General features: G+C 48.7%; 1 protein-coding gene across 1 annotated transcript in view; it reads left to right on the forward strand.

The window, feature by feature from the left end:
- Positions 1-14,859, forward strand: part of NECAB2 (N-terminal EF-hand calcium binding protein 2) — a 358,564-nt gene that overhangs the window by 143,936 nt on the left and 199,769 nt on the right. The gene's annotated exons all lie outside the window — the stretch shown is intronic.

A 14,859-nucleotide genomic window follows, 5' to 3' on the forward strand; every position in this document is an offset into this window, starting at 1 on the left:
TAGGCTTGAATGGCCTTTTGCTGCTCCTCCATCCTCTGAAGCATATAGAGGGTTGAATTCCACCTCGTTACCACCTCTTGCTTCAGATGATGGCTGGGCAGGTTCAGGTTTTTTTGGTGGTGCTCCAGTCTTCTGTACGCGGTGCCTGTACGCCGAAAGTGGCCCGCAATTCGTCTGGCCACCGACAGCATCTCTTGCACGCCCCTGTCGTTTTTTAAATAATTCTGCACCACCAAATTCAAGGTATGTGCAAAACATGGGACGTGCTGGAATTTGCCCAGATGTAATGCACGCACAATATTGCTGGCGTTGTCCGATGCCACAAATCCCCAGGAGAGTCCAATTGGGGTAAGCCATTCTGCGATGATCTTCCTCAGTTGCCGTAAGAGGTTTTCAGCTGTGTGCGTATTCTGGAAAGCGGTGATACAAAGCGTAGCCTGCCTAGGAACGAGTTGGCGTTTGCGAGATGCTGCTACTGGTGCCGCCGCTGCTGTTCTTGCAGCGGGAGGCAATACATCTACCCAGTGGGCTGTCACAGTCATGTAGTCCTGAGTCTGCTCTGCTCCACTTGTCCACATGTCCGTGGTTAAGTGGACATTGGGTACAACTGCATTTTTTAGGACACTGGTGAGTCTTTTTCTGACGTCCGTGTACATTCTCGGTATCGCCTGCCTAGAGAAGTGGAACCTAGATGGTATTTGGTAACGGGGGCACACTACCTCAAGAAATTGTCTAGTTCCCTGTGAACTAACGGTGGATACCGGACGCACGTCTAACACCAACATAGTTGTCAAGGCCTCAGTTATCCGCTTTGCAACAGGATGACTGCTGTGATATTTCATCTTCCTCGCAAAGGACTGTTGGACAGTCAATTGCTTACTGGAAGTAGTACAAGTGGTCTTCCGACTTTCCCTCTGGGATGACGATCGACTCCCAGCAGCAACAACAGCAGCGCCAGCAGCAGTAGGCGTTACACGCAAGGATGCATCGGAGGAATCCCAGGCAGGAGAGGACTCGTCAGACTTGCCAGTGACATGGCCTGCAGGACTATTGGCTTTCCTGGGTAAGGAGGAAATTGACACTGAGGGAGTTGGTGGTGTGGTTTGCGCGAGCTTGGTTACAAGAGGAAGGTATTTACTGGTCAGTGGACTGCTTCCGCTGTCGCCCAAAGTTTTTGAACTTGTCGCTGACTTATTATGAATGCGCTGCAGGTGACGTATAAGGGAGGATGTTCCGAGGTGGTTAACGTCCTTACCACTACTTATTACAGCTTGACAAAGGCAACACACGGCTTGACACCTGTTGTCCGCATTTCTGTTGAAATACTTCCACACTGAAGAGCTGATTTTTTTGGTATTTTCACCAGGCATGTCAATGGCCATATTCCTCCCACGGACAACAGGTGTCTCCCCGGGTGCCTGACCTAAACAAACCACCTCACCATCAGAATCCTCATTGTCAATTTCCTCCCCAGCGCCAGCAACACCCATATCCTCATCCTGGTGTACTTCAACACTGACATCTTCAATTTCACTATCAGGAACTGGACTGCGGGTGCTCCTTTCAACACTTGCAGGGGGCGTGCAAATGGTGGAAGGCGCAAGCTCTTCCCGTCCAGTGTTGGGAAGGTCAGGCATCGCAACCGACACAATTGGACTCTCCTTGGGGATTTGTGATTTCGAAGAACGCACAGTTCTTTGCTGTGCTTTTGCCGCAAGTCTTTTCTTTTTTCTAGCGAGAGGATGAGTGCTTCCATCCTCATGTGAAGCTGAACCACTAGCCATGAACATAGGCCAGGGCCTCAGCCGTTCCTTGCCACTCCGTGTTGTAAATGGCATATTGGCAAGTTTACGCTTCTCCTCAGACGCTTTTAATTTTGATTTTTGGGTCATTTTTTTACTGATCTTTTGTGTTTTGGATTTTACATGCTCTGTACTATGACATTGGGCATCGGCCTTGGCAGACGACGTTGATGGCATTTCATCGTCTCGGCCATGACTAGTGGCAGCAGCTTCAGCACGAGGTGGAAGTGGATCTTGATCTTTCCCTATTTTTTTAACCTCCACATTTTTGTTCTCCATATTTTGCGCACAACTAAAAGCCACCACAGGTATACAATGTAGATGGATGGATAGTATACTATTATTACTTATACTTATGGACGACGAGTGACGACACAGAGGTAGGTACAGCCGTGACCTACCGTACTGCTGCTTAGTGCTTATATATATAATATACTGTATAACGGGCCTGGTGGACACTGTCAGCAGACTACTAAACAAACTAGTATGAAGAAAGAAAGAAAGAAAAAAAAACACCACATGTATACAATGTAGATGGATGGATAGTATAGTATTACTTATACTTATGGACGACGAGTGCACTGACGACACAGAGGTAGGTACAGCCGTGGCCTACCGTACTGCTGCTTAGTGCTTATATATATAATATACTGTATAACGGACCTGGTGGACACTGTCAGCAGACTGCTAAACAAACTAGTATGAAGAAAGAAAAAAAAAACACCACAGGTATACAATGTAGATGGATGGATAGTATAGTATTACTTATACTTATGGACGACGAGTGCACTGACGACACAGAGGTAGGTACAGCCGTGGCCTACCATACTGCTGCTTAGTGCTTATATATATAATATACTGTATAACGGACCTGGTGGACACTGTCAGCAGACTGCTAAACAAACTAGTATGAAGAAAGAAAAAAAAAACACCACAGGTATACAATGTAGATGGATGGATAGTATAGTATTACTTATACTTATGGACGACGAGTGCACTGACGACACAGAAGTAGGTACAGCCGTGGCCTACCGTACTGCTGCTTAGTGCTTATATATATAATATACTGTATAACGGACCTGGTGGACACTGTCAGCAGACTGCTAAACAAACTAGTATGAAGAAAGAAAAAAAAAACACCACAGGTATACAATGTAGATGGATGGATAGTATTAGTATTACTTATACTTATGGACGACGAGTGCACTGACGACACAGAGGTAGGTACAGCCGTGGCCTACCGTACTGCTGCTTAGTGCTTATATATATATAATATACTGTATAACGGACCTGGTGGACACTGTCAGCAGACTGCTAAATAAACTAGCATGAAGAAAGAAAAAAAAAAACACCACAGTGTTTTTCAGGCAGACAAACGTATACTGGACTGGTGGTCACTGTCAGCAAAACTGTGCACTGTACTCCTGCTATAACTGCTCCCCAGTCCCCACAATTAGGCAGTGTGAGCAGTGCACTCAGCACAGATATATCATGCAGCAGTGCAGCACACTGAGTGAGCACAGATATGGTGGAGACTTTTTTTCAGGCAGAGAAACAAAGGATTAAACTAATCAAAACCCTGCACTGTACTCCCTAACAGCTGCTTCCCGTCCCCCCAATTATAACTAACTAAGTCACTCTGTGTTCTACTATAACGGAGAGGACGCCAGCCACGTCCTCTCCCTATCAATCTCAATGCACGTGTGAAAATGGCGGCGACGCGCGGCTCTCTTATATAGAATCCGAGTCTCGCGAGAATCCGACAGCGGGATGATGACGTTCGGGCGCGCTCGGGTTAACCGAGCAAGGCGGGAGGATCCGAGTCGCTCGGACCCGTGTAAAAAAAAGGTGAAGTTCGGGCGGGTTCGGATTCCGAGGAACCGAACCCGCTCATCACTAAATAAAACACACACCTACTTTTTTAAAGGGCCCAAAGAGTGATAGCATTAAGGCGTCTATCATTTATTGTGATTGCTCTAACCTTAACAATATATTTTAAGCTAGCATATCAACTAAAAATAACGACACGGACACCAACTGCGTAGATTTAAAAGGTCATTGTATTTTTCTCTGACGTCCTAAGTGGATGCTGGGACTCCGTAAGGACCATGGGGAATAGCGGCTCCGCAGGAGACTGGGCACAACTAAAAGAAAGCTTTAGACTACTGGTGTGCACTGGCTCCTCCCACTATGACCCTCCTCCAGACTTCAGTTAGAATCTTGTGCCCGGCTGAGCTGGATGCACACTAGGGGCTTTCCTGAGCTCTTAGAAAGAAAGTATATTTAGGTTTTTTATTTTACAGTGAGATCTGCTGGCAACAGACTCACTGCAGCGAGGGACTAAGGGGAGAAGAAGCGAACCTACCTAACTGGTGGTAGTTTGGGCTTCTTAGGCTACTGGACACCATTAGCTCCAGAGGGATCGACCGCAGGACCCGACCTTGGTGTTCGGTCCCGGAGCCGCGCCGCCGGCCCCCTTACAGAGCCAGAAGCAAGAAGTGTTCCGGAAAATCGGCGGCAGAAGACTTCTGTCTTCAACAAGGTAGCGCACAGCACTGCAGCCATTGCTCCTCATGCACACCTCACACTCCGGTCACTGATGGGTGCAGGGCGCTGGGGGGGGGGGGCGCCCTGAGGGCAATATAAGACACCTTGGCTGGCAAATCTACACCATATATAGTCAGGAAGGCTATATAGGTGTAAAAATACCCCTGCCAGAATTCCAGAAAAAGCGGGAGAAGTCCGCCGGAAAAGGGGCGGGGCCATCTCCCTCAGCACACTGGCGCCATTTTTCCCTCACAGCTCTGCTGGAAGGACGCTCCCTGGTTCTCCCCTGCAGTGTCAAGCTACATAAGGGTAAAAAAGAGAGGGGGGGCACTAAATTTAGGCGCAGTATATATAATATAAGCAGCTATAAGGGAAAAACACTCATTTATAGTGGGATCCCTGTGTTATATAGCGCTCTGGTGTGTGCTGGCATAGACTCCAGTGTCGACGACGATGAGACTAATGTAACTTCCAATAGGGCCACACGTTACATGATTGAGGCAATGAAAAATGTGTTACACATTTCTGATGTTACCCCAGGTACCACAAAAAAGGGTATTATGTTTGGAGAGAAAAAACTACCAGTGGTTTTTCCTCCATCTGAAGTGTGTGAAGAAGCGTGGGCTTCCCCTGATAAGAAACTGGTAATTTCTAAGAGGTTACTAATGGCGTACCCTTTCCCGCCAGAGGATATAGGTCACGTTGGGAGACATCCCCTAGGGTGGATAAAGCGCTCACACGCTTGTCAAAGAAGGTGGCACTACCGTCTCCGGATACGGCCGCCCTGAAGGAATCTGCTGATAGAAAGCAGGAGGCTATCCTGAAGAATATATATACACACACAGGTGTTATACTGAGACCTGCTATTGCTTCAGCATGGATGTGCAGTGCTGCAGCTGCGTGGTCAGATTCCCTGTCGGAAAATATTGATACCCTAGACAGGGACACTATATTGCTAACCGTAGAGCATATTAAAGACGCACTCTTTTACATGAGGGATGCACAGAGGGATATTTGCCGGCTGGCATCTAAAATAAGTGCAATGTCCATTTCTGCCAGGAGAGGGTTATGGACTCGGCAGTGGACAGGAGATTCAGATTCTAAAAGGCACATGGAAGTTTTGCCTTATAAGGGTGAGGAGTTGTTCGGGGATGGTCTCTCGGACCTCGTTTCCACAGCAACGGCTGGGAAGTCTACATTTTTACCCCATGTTCCCTCACAGCCAAAGAAAGCACCGTATTATCAGGTACAGTCCTTTCGGCCCAATAAGGGCAAGCGGGTTAGGGGCGCGTCCTTTCTGCCCAGAGGCAGAGGAAAGAAGTTGCAGCATACAGCCAGTTCCCAGGAGCAAAAGTCCTCCCCCGCTTCCTCTAAGTCCACAGCATGACGCTGGGGCTCCACAGGCGGAGCCAGGTACGGTGGGGGCCCGTCTCAAAAATTTCAGCAATCAGTGGGCTCGCTCACGGGTGGATCCCTGGATCTTTCAAGTAGTATCTCAGGGGTACAAGCTGGAATTCGAGACGTCTCCCCCCTGCCGTTTCCTCAAATCTGCCTTACCAACAACTCCCTCAGACACGGAGGCAGTGTTACAGGCAATTCACAAGCTATATTCACAACAGGTGATAGTAAAGGTGCCCCTACTTCAACAAGGACGGGGTTACTATTCCACAATGTTTGTGGTACCGAAACCGGACGGTTCGGTGAGACCCATTTTAAATTTAAAATCCTTGAACACATATATAAAAAAATTCAAGTTCAAGATGGAATCGCTCAGGGCGGTTATTGCAAGCCTGGACGAGGGGGATTACATGGTATCACTGGACATCAAGGATGCTTAACTGCATGTCCCCATTTACCATCCTCACCAGGAGTACCTCAGATTTGTGGTACAGGATTGTCATTACCAATTCCAGACGTTGCCGTTCGGTCTATCCACGGCTCCGAGGGTCTTTACCAAGGTAATGGCCGAAATGATGATACTCCTTCTAAAGAAGGGAGTTTTAATTATCCCGTACTTGGACGATCTCCTGATAAAGGCGAGGTCCAGGCAGCAGTTGTTGGTCGGGGTAGCACTATCTCGGGAGGTGCTACAACAGCACGGCTGGATTCTAAATATTCCAAAGTCACAGCTGATCCCTACGACTCGTCTACTGTTCCTGGGGATGGTTCTGGACACAGAACAGAAAAAAGTGTTTCTCCCGGAGGAGAAGGCCAATGAGCTGTCATCTCTAGTCAGAGGCCTACTAAAACCAAAACAGGTGTCGGTGCATCACTGCACGCGGATCCTGGGAAAGATGGTAGCTTCCTACGAAGCAATTCCATTCGGCAGGTTCCATGCAAGAACCTTTCAGTGGGACGTATTGGACAAGTGGTCCGGATCGCATCTTCAGATGCATCGGCTGATAACCCTGTTTCCAAGGACCAGGGTGTCTCTGCTGTGGTGGCTGCAGAGTGCTCATCTTCAAGAGGGCCGCAGATTCGGCATACAGGACTGGGTCCTGGTGAACACGGATGCCAGCCTTCGAGGCTGGGGGGCAGTCACACAGGGAAGAAACTTCCAAGGACTTAGGTCAAGTCAGGAGACTTCCCTGCACATAAATATTCTGGAACTGAGGGCCATTTACAATGCCCTAAGTCAGGCAAAACCCCTGCTTCAAAACCAGCCGGTACTGATCCAGTCAGACAACATCACGGCAGTCGCCCATGTAAACCGACAGGGCGGCACAAGAAGCAGGACGGCAATGGCAGAAGCAACAAGGATTCTCCGATGGGCGGAAACTCACTTTTTAGCACTGTCAGCAGTGTTCATTCCGGGAGTGGACAACTGGGAAGCAGACTTCCTCAGCCGGCACGACCTCCACCCGGGAGAGTGGGGACTTCATCCAGAAGTCTTCCAACTGATTGTAAACCGTTGGGAAAGGCCACAGGTGGACATGATGGCGTCCCGCCTAAACAAAAAGCTAGAAAGATATTGCGCACGGTCGAGAGACCCTCAGGCGATAGCTGTGGACGCTCTAGTGACACCGTGGGTGTACCGGTCGGTTTATGTGATCCCTCCTCTTCCTCTCATACCAAAGGTACTGAGGATAATAAGGAGAAGAGGAGTAAGAACTATACTGATTGTTCCGGATTGGCCAAGAAGAGCTTGGTACCCGGTACTTCAAGAAATGATGTCAGAGGACCCATGGCCTCTGCCGCTCAGACAGGACCTGCTGCAGCAGGGGCCCTGTCTGTTCCAAGACTTACCGCGGCTGCGTTTGACGGCATGGCGGTTGAACACCGGATCCTGAAGGAAAAGGGCATTCCGGAAGAAGTCATTCCTACGCTGATTAAAGCTAGGAAAGAAGTAACCGCAAACCATTATCACCGCATATGGCGAAAATTATGTTGCGTGGTGTGAGGCCAGGAAGGCCCCAACGGAGGAATTTCAGCTGGGCCGTTTCCTGCACTTCCTACAGTCAGGGGTGACTATGGGCCTAAAATTGGGTTCCATTAAGGTCCAGATTTCGGCTCTATCGATTTTCTTCCAGAGAGAACTGGCTTCACTGCCTGAAGTTCAAACTTTTGTTAAGGGAGTGCTGCATATTCAGCCCCCTTTTGTGCCTCCAGTGGCACCTTGGGATCTCAACGTGGTGTTGGATTTCCTAAAGTCACATTGGTTTGAGCCACTTAAAACCGTGGATTTGAAGTATCTCACGTGGAAAATGGTCATGTTGTTGGCCTTGGCTTCGGCCAGGCGGGTATCAGAATTGGCGGCTTTGTCATGTAAAAGCCCTTATCTGATTTTCCATATGGATAGGGCAGAATTGAGGACGCGTCCCCAATTTCTCCCAAAGGTGGTATCAGCCTTTCACCTGAACCAACCTATCGTGGTGCCTGCGGCTACTAAAGACTTGGAGGCTTCCAAGTTGTTGGACGTAGTCAGGGCCCTGAAAATGTATGTTTCCAGGACTGCTGGAGTCAGAAAGACTGACTCGCTATTTATCCTGTATGCGCCCAACAAGTTGGGTGCACCTGCTTCAAAGCAGACTATTGCTCGCTGGATCTGTAGTACGATTCAGCTTGCACATTCTGCGGCTGCACTGCCGCATCCTAAATCATTGAAAGCCCATTCCACGAGGAAGGTGGGCTCTTCTTGGGCGGCTGCCCGAGGGGTCTCGGCTCTTCAACTTTGCCGAGCAGCTACTTGGTCGGGGTCAAACACGTTTGCTAAATTCTACAATTTTGACACCCTGGCTGAGGAGGACCTAGAGTTTGCCCATTCGGTGCTGCAGAGTCATCCGCACTCTCCCGCCCGTTTGGGAGCTTTGGTATAATCCCCATGGTCCTTACGGAGTCCCAGCATCCACTTAGGACGTCAGAGAAAATAAGAATTTACTCACCGGTAATTCTATTTCTCGTAGTCCGTAGTGGATGCTGGGCACCCATCCCAAGTGCGGATTGTCTGCAATACTTGTATATAGTTATTGTTTAACTAAAGGGTTATTGTTGAGCCATCTGTTGAGAGGCTCAGTAGTTATCATACTGTTAACTGGGTATTGTGTCACGAGTTATACGGTGTGATTGGTGTGGCTGGTATGAGTCTTACCCGGGATTCAAAATCCTTCCTTATTGTGTCAGCTCTTCCGGGCACAGTATCCTAACTGAAGTCTGGAGGAGGGTCATAGTGGGAGGAGCCAGTGCACACCAGTAGTCTAAAGCTTTCTTTTAGTTGTGCCCAGTCTCCTGCGGAGCCGCTATTCCCCATGGTCCTTACGGAGTCCCAGCATCCACTACAGACTACGAGAAATAGAATTACCGGTGAGTAAATTCTTATTATTAATTGGATGACCCTAAAGGTAGGGATGAAAAGTAAGACGCTATAATGGCCAGCTCCAGTCAAATATATCATACAACTTGGGGCGACTGAACACCCCAACTGTAATGGTGGCGACTGAAACGCCCCAACTATATATAAGCATAACCTGCGCTGTGAAGGACTCACCGCCCCTTACTGACACGGTACGGACCTCCTAGCGGGAACGCACATTGTCCCCCCTCAGGGGTAGGACAACAACGGCCGTCCATGAAAGGGGTAAGTGCACCACAGCGACCACCTATGCTACATATGACCGCTGGCCGTAGCGCCTTCCCGCCAAAGTAAATGGAACAAAAAATTCAGATCGAATTAGTATTAGAATTGTAGAGCCAGAGCAAAAAATAAAAAATTCGGGAGGGTGGGTGGGTTTCCAAACCGAACAAGAGGACTTCAATCGCTCAAACTCCTCCCTATAAAGGCTACTAAAAACCTCCTACCCTCTACTACTGATAGGCCAAGCCTAAACCAATAATAAACAGCCTAATACCCTTGATCTGCCTAGCAACATAACCTAAACTAACCAATCACAAAAATCAAAGACTCTTACATGTTTTCGGGCCTAGTCAGCTCTCTCCCATTTTTGTACTGTGATCATAGATGTAACTGATAACTACAGATGTGTCCTCATACAATATGGCTTCAGTCGCACCAAACAGCCCCTCCAGGTCCCGTGTGACTCCCCTGCGCAGAGCATCTTTCTTGTTCAAAATGTGCGTTTTGTTCTGATAAACTAAACAAATATAAGTGAGAAAACTGCTCTGCTAAATTGCACTGATTAATTTGTGTGCAACATCTGTACGTCTGAGTGCGAATTCGTCTGAATCTGTATACCAAGTGCTGGCATGCGGTTGGTGACGGCTTTTTCTGTCACCAAGTCCTGTTGTTCTTCATCTAGAACTCGGTACATGTTTGAAACTAATTCCTTTGCGGTAAATTCATTTTGCAGCCCAGAGTCTCTAGTACACTGTGAGTGGTGTCTTGCTGTGATGTGAAGAAGACACAAAACTTAAAGAAAACATCTCTCGGAGCAGCTCAGTAGCGGTGGGAATCTTGCACCTTATGGCGTACAGACAGGGCCGAGTCTAGACCTTGTGGCGCCCAGGACAAAAAAATAGGGGCGGGGCTTCATGTTATGCCCCCTGTAGTTGTGCCCCCTATAGAATTGTGCCCCCTGTAGAGTTGTGCCCCCTAGTTGCTCCGCTTACAAAAAAAATAAAAAAAAATAAGAATTTACTCACCGGTAATTCTGTTTCTCGTAGTCCGTAGTGGATGCTGGGAACTCCGTAAGGACCATGGGGAATAGCGGGCTCCGAAGGAGGCTGGGCACTCTAGAAAGATCTTAGACTACCTGGTGTGCACTGGCTCCTCCCACTATGACCCTCCTCCAAGCCTCAGTTAGGTACTGTGCCCGGACGAGCGTACACAATAAGGAAGGATTTTGAATCCCGGGTAAGACTCATACCAGCCACACCAATCACACCGAACAACTCGTGATATGAAACCCAGTTAACAGTATGAAACGATAGAGCCTCTCAACAGACGGCTCAACAATAACCCGATTTAGTTAACAATAACTATGTACAAGTATTGCAGATAGACCGCACTTGGGATGGGCGCCCAGCATCCACTACGGACTACGAGAAACAGAATTACCGGTGAGTAAATTCTTATTTTCTCTAACGTCCTAGTGGATGCTGGGAACTCCGTAAGGACCATGGGGATTATACCAAAGCTCCCAAACGGGCGGGAGAGTGCGGATGACTCTGCAGCACCGAATGAGAGAACTCCAGGTCCTCCTCAGCCAGGGTATCAAATTTATAGAATTTTGCAAACGTGTTTGCCCCTGACCAAGTAGCTGCTCGGCAAAGTTGTAAAGCCGAGACCCCTCGGGCAGCCGCCCAAGATGAGCCCACCTTCCTTGTGGAATGGGCATTGACAGATTTAGGCTGTGGCAGGCCTGCCACAGTATGTGCAAGCTGAATTGTACTACAAATCCAACGAGCAATAGTCTGCTTAGAAGCAGGAGCACCCAGCTTGTTGGGTGCATATAGGATAAACAGCGAGTCAGATTTTCTGACTCCAGCCGTCCTGGAAACCTATATTTGCAGGGCCCTGACAACGTCTAGCAACTTGGAGTCCTCCAAATCCTTAGTAGCCGCAGGCACCACAATAGGCTGGTTCAGGTGAAACGCTGACACCACCTTAGGGAGAAACTGGGGACGAGTCCTCAATTCTGCCCTATCCATATGAAAAATCAGATAAGGGCTTTTACATGATAAAGCCGCCAATTCTGACACTCGCCTGGCTGATGCCAAGGCCAATAACATGACCACTTTCCACGTGAGATATTTCAGATCCACGGTTTTTAGTGGCTCAAACCAATGTGATTTCAAGAAATTCAACATCACGTTGAGATCCCACGGTGCCACAGGAGGCACAAATGGGGGCTGAATATGCAGCACTCCTTTCACAAATGTCTGAACTTCAGGTACTGAAGCTAGTTCCTTTTGAAAGAAAATCGACAGAGCCGAGATCTGTACTTTAATGGAGCCTAGTTTTAGGCCCATATTCACTCCTGCTTGCAGGAAATGTAGAAATCGACCCAGTTGAAATTCCTCTGTTGGGGCCTTTTTGGCCTCGCACCATGCAACATATTTCCGCCATATGCGGTGATAATGTTTTGCCGTAACATCTTTCCTGGCTTTAATAAGCGTAGGAATGACTTCCTCCGGAATGCCCTTTTCCTTCAGGATCCGGCGTTCAACCGCCATGCCGTCAAACGCAGCCGCGGTAAGTCTTGGAACAGGCAGGGGCCCTGCTGTAGCAGGTCCTGTCTGAGCGGCAGGGACCAAGGGTCCTCTGAGATCATCTCTTGAAGTTCCGGGTACCACGCTCTTCTTGGCCAATCCGGAACCACGAGAATTGTGTTTACTCCTCGCTTTCTTATTATTCTCAGTACCTTTGGTATGAGAGGTAGAGGAGGGAACACATATACTGACCGGTACACCCACGGTGTCACTAGGGCGTCCACCGCTATCGCCTGAGGGTCTCTTGACCTGGCGCAATACTTCTCTAGTTTTTTGTTTATGCGGGACGCCATCATGTCCACCTGTGGACGACCCCATTGATTTACAATCATTTTGAAGACTTCTGGATGAAGTCCCCACTCTCCCGGGTGGAGGTCGTGCCTGCTGAGAAAGTCTGCTTCCCAGTTGTCCACTCCCGGGATGAACACTGCTGACAGTGCTAGTACATGATTCTCCGCCCATCGGAGAATTTTTGTGGCTTCTGCCATCGCTGTCCTGCTTCTTGTGCCGCCTTGTCGATTCACATGGGCGACTGCCGTGATGTTGTCTGACTGGATCAGCACCGGCTGGTGTAGAAGCAGGGATTTTGCTTGACTTAGGGCATTGTAAATGGCCCTTAGTTCCAGAATATTTATGTGAAGGGCAGTCTCCTGACTTGACCATAGTCCCTGGAAATTTCTTCCCTTTGTGACTGCCCCCCAGCCCCGTAGGCTGGCATCCGTGGTCACCAGGACCCAGTCCTGTATGCCGAATCTGCGGCCCTCCAGAAGATGAGCACTGTTCAGCCACCACAGAAGAGACACCCTGGTTCGTGGAGACAGGGTTATTAAACGATGCATCTGAAGATGCGATCCGGACCACTTGTCCAACAGGTTCCACTGAAAGATTCTGGCATGGAACCTGCCGAATGGAATTGCTTCGTAAGAAGCTACCATCTTTCCCAGGACCCGCGTGCAGTGATGCACCGATACCTGTTTTGGTTTTAGGAGGTCTCTGACTAGAGAAGACAACTCCCTGGCTTTCTCCTCCGGGAGAAACACTTTTTTCTGGGCCGTGTCCAGAATCATTCCCAGGAACATTAGACGTGTCGTGGGGACCAGCTGTGACTTTGGGATATTCAGAATCCAACCGTGCTGGCTCAGCACTTCCTGAGATAGTGCTACTCCCACTAACAACTGTTCCTTGGATCGTGCCTTTATTAGGAGATCGTCCAAGTATGGGATAATTAAAACTCCCTTTTTTCGAAGGAGTATCATCATTTCCGCCATAACCTTGGTAAATACCCTCGGTGCCGTGGAGAGTCCAAACGGCAGCGTCTGGAATTGGTAATGGCAATCCTGTACCACAAATCTGAGGTACTCCTGGTGAGAATTGTAAATGGGGACATGCAGGTAAGCATCCTTGATGTCCAGGGATACCATGTAATCCCCCTCGTCCAGGCTTGCAATAACCGCCCTGAGCGATTCCATCTTGAACTTGAATTTTTTTATGTATGTGTTCAAGGACTTCAAATTTAGAATGGGTCTCACCGAACCGTCCGGTTTCGGTACCACAAATAGTGTGGAATAGTAACCCCGGCCTTGTTGAAGTAGGGGTACCTTGATTATCACCTGCTGGGAATACAGCTTGTGAATTGCCGCTAGCACTGCCTCCCTGTCTGAGGGAGCAATCGGCAAGGCGGATTTTAGGAAACGGCGGGGTGGAATCGCCTCGAATTCCAGCCTGTATCCCTGAGATACTATTTGAAGGATCCAGGGATCTACCTGTGAGCGAACCCACTGATCGCTGAAATTCCTGAGGCGGGCCCCCACCGTACCTGGCTCCGCTTGTGAAGCCCCACCGTCATGCGGCGGACTTGGAAGAGGAAGCGGGGGAGGACTTTTGTTCCTGGGAACCTGCTGTTTGCTGCAGCCTTTTTCCCCTGCCTCTGCCTCTAGACAGAAAAGACCCTCCTTTTCCCCGCTTATTTTTCTGGGATCGAAAGGACTGAACCTGATAAAATGGCGCCTTCTTAGGCTGTGAGGGGACATGGGGTAAAAATGCTGACTTCCCAGACGTTGCTGTGGAAACTAGGTCGGAGAGACCATCCCCAAATAATTCCTCCCCTTTATAAGGCAAAACTTCCATGTGCCTTTTGGAATCTGCATCTCCAGTCCACTGGCGAGTCCATAAGCATCTCCTAGCAGAGATAGATAGTGCACTTACTTTAGATGCCAGCCGGCAGATTTCCCTCTGTGCATCTCTCATGTATAAGACTGAGTCTTTGATATGGTCAATTGTTAACAGGATCGTGTCTCTGTCTAGTGTGTCAATATTTTCTGACAGGTTATCTGACCATGCAGCGGCAGCACTGCACATCCAAGCTGACGCAATTGCTGGTCTGAGTATAATGCCTGAGTGTGTATATACAGACTTCAGGATCGCCTCCTGCCTTCTATCAGCAGGTTCCTTAAGGGCGGCCGTATCCTGGGACGGTAGTGCCACCTTTTTTGACAAACGTGTGAGCGCTTTATCCACCCTCGGGGGTGTTTCCCAACGTAACCTATCCTCTGGCGGGAAAGGGAACGCCATTAGTAATTTCTTAGGAATCACCAATTTCTTATCAGGGGAAGCCCACGCTTCTTCACACACTTCATTTAATTCATCTGACGGGGGAAAAACTACAGGTAGTTTTTTCTCCCCAAACATAATACCCTTTTTTGTGGTACCTGGATGTAAATCAGAAATATTTAACACCTCTTTCATTGCCTCAATCATGCAGCGAATGGCCTTAACGGGCATTAAATTTGACTCATCGTCGTCGACACTGGCGTCAGTATCCGTGTCGACATCTACTTGTGCCACC

This window comes from Pseudophryne corroboree, chromosome 11 (assembly GCF_028390025.1).
Source record: "Pseudophryne corroboree isolate aPseCor3 chromosome 11, aPseCor3.hap2, whole genome shotgun sequence".
NCBI lineage: Eukaryota > Metazoa > Chordata > Amphibia > Anura > Myobatrachidae > Pseudophryne > Pseudophryne corroboree.